Genomic DNA, 2,544 nt, shown 5'->3' on the forward strand with positions numbered 1-2,544 from the left:
ATATATGGGTCTTTGATTCCTCCTTCAATCACCACATTCTCCTCTTTGAATCGCCACCTTGTGGAGGAGTTTGTGCACCTGAATGATCCTAGGAGCTATGCTGTCAGGGGCAGTTTTAATTGCCCCTGGTAGGATCTCCCAATGCAAAATGGTCCTAGGTGACAGGCCACACAAAGAGCGACTCAGAAGATTTTATTTAAGAAGATTTTTATGGACAGGACAAAACAAAGAACTCAGTGTCCCTTGCCTGGACGTGGGTTACTAGGGCCCCACCCTGGAGCCAGGCCTGGGGGAGGGGCTTGTCGGCGAGCCCACAAAGAAGCTCAGCCCAAAGACGCAGCATGGGTTTGCCTTCCTGTGGATCCACCACCTGCAGGAATGGCCATAAAAGTCTGCGCATATTGCCATGCGCAGTGACCATAGGCAGGGACCTTGGCACTCTGACACTGACTTACCAAAGCTGGCTCTTGGGACATGGAATGAAACCTCTCTGGTGGGGAAGGAGTCTGAGTTTGTGTGCAAGGTTGAGAGGACTAGATACAGGTCCTTCTCAAAAAATTAGCATATTGTGATAAAGGTCATTATTTTCCATAATGTAATGATAAAAATGAAACTTTCATATATTTCAGATTAATTGCACACCAACTGAAATATTTCAGGTCTTTAATTGTTTTAATACTGATGATTATGGCATACAGCTCATGAAAACCCAAAATGCCTGTCCCAAAAAATTAGCATATTTCATCCCACCAATGAAAGACAAGTGTTTTTAATACAAAAAACACCAGCCTTCAAATAATCATGTTCAGTTATGCACTCAATACTTGGTCGGGAATCCTTTTGCATGAATGACTGCTTCAATGCGGCGTGGCATGGAGGCAATCAGCCTGTGGCACTGCTGAGGTGTTATGGAGGCCCAGGATGCTTCGATAGCGGCCTTAAGGTCATCCAGAGTGTTGGGTCTTGCGTCTCTCAACTTTCTCTTCACAATATCCCACAGGTTCTCTATGGGGTTCAGGTCAGGAGAGTTGGCAGGCCATTTGAGCACAGTAATACCATGGTCAGTAAACCATTTACCAGTGGTTTTGGCAATGTGAGCAGGTGCCAGGTCGTGCTGAAAAATGAAATCTTTATCTCCATAAAGCTTTTCAGTAGATGGAAGCATGAACTGCTCCAAAATCTCCTGATAGCTAGCTGCATTGACCCTGCCCTTGATAAAACACAGTGGACCAACACCAGCAGCTGACATGGCACCCCAGACAATCACGGACTGTGGGTGCTACACACTGGACTTCTGGCATTTTGGCATTTCCTTCTCCCCAGTCTTCCTCCAGACTCTGGCACCTTGATTTCCGAATGACATGCAAAATTTGCTTTCATCCGAAAAAAGTACTTTGGACCACTGAGCAACAGTCCAGTGCTGCTTCTCCGTAGCCCAGGTCAGGAGCTTCTGCCGCTGTTTCTGGTTTAACAGTGGCTTGACCTGGGGAATGCGGCACCTGTAGCCCATTTCCTAGACACGCCTGTGCACGGTGGGTCTGGATGTTTCTACTCCAGACTCAGTCCACTGCTTCCGCAGGTCCCCCAAGGTCTGGAATCGGCCCTTCTCCAGGGTCCGGTCACCTCTTCTCATTGTGCAGCGTTTTCTGCCACACTTTTCCCTTCCCACAGACTTCCCACTGAGGTGCCTTGATACAGCACTCTGGGAATAGCCTAGTCGTTCAGGAATTTCTTTCTGTGTCTTACCCTCTTGCTTGAGGGTGTCAATGATGGCCTTCTGGAAAGCAGTCAGGTCGGCAGTCTTACCCATGATTGCGGTTTTGAGTAATGAACAAGGCTGGGAGTTTTTAAAAGCCTCAGGAATCTTTTGCAGGCGTTTAGAGTTACGTCGTTGATTCAGATGGTTAGGTTAATAGCTTGTTTAGAGAACCTTTTCATGATGTGCAAATTTTTTGGGACAGGCATTTTGGATTTTCATGAGCTGTATGTCATAATCATCAATATTAAAACAAAGACCTGAAATATTTCAGTTGGTGTGCAATGAATCTGAAATATATGAAAGTTTCATTTTTATCATTACATTATGGAAAATAATGACCTTTATCACAATATGCTAATTTTTTGAGAAGGACCTGTATAGTTGGGCTTACCTCGATGCACAGCATGGGCTCTGGAACTGATCTCCTTGAGAGGGCTGGACCTTATTCCACTCTGGTGTTGCCCATCGTGAGAGATGTCAAACTGGTGTGGGTATACTTGTAGCCCCCCAACTTGGTGCCTGTGTGTTAGAGTTTTCCTCAGTAGATGGTGGCTTCCCTTCACCTACAGGTGGGGGACAGGCTCTAACTGTTGTTTGTGCCTACGCGCCGAACTGCAGTTTAGAGTATCCAGTCTTCTTGGAGTCCTTGACAGGGTTGATGGAAAGTGTGCCAGTTGAGGACACATTTATTCTGCTGGGGGGACTTCAATGCCCATGTGGGTAATGACAGTGTGACTTGGAGGGGCGTGATTGGGAGGAATAGCCTCTTTGATCTGTACCCGAGC

The sequence above is a fragment of the Nematolebias whitei genome, chromosome 12 (assembly GCF_014905685.2).
Source record: "Nematolebias whitei isolate Nwh7 chromosome 12, NemWhi1, whole genome shotgun sequence".
Classification (NCBI taxonomy): Eukaryota; Metazoa; Chordata; class Actinopteri; order Cyprinodontiformes; family Rivulidae; genus Nematolebias; species Nematolebias whitei.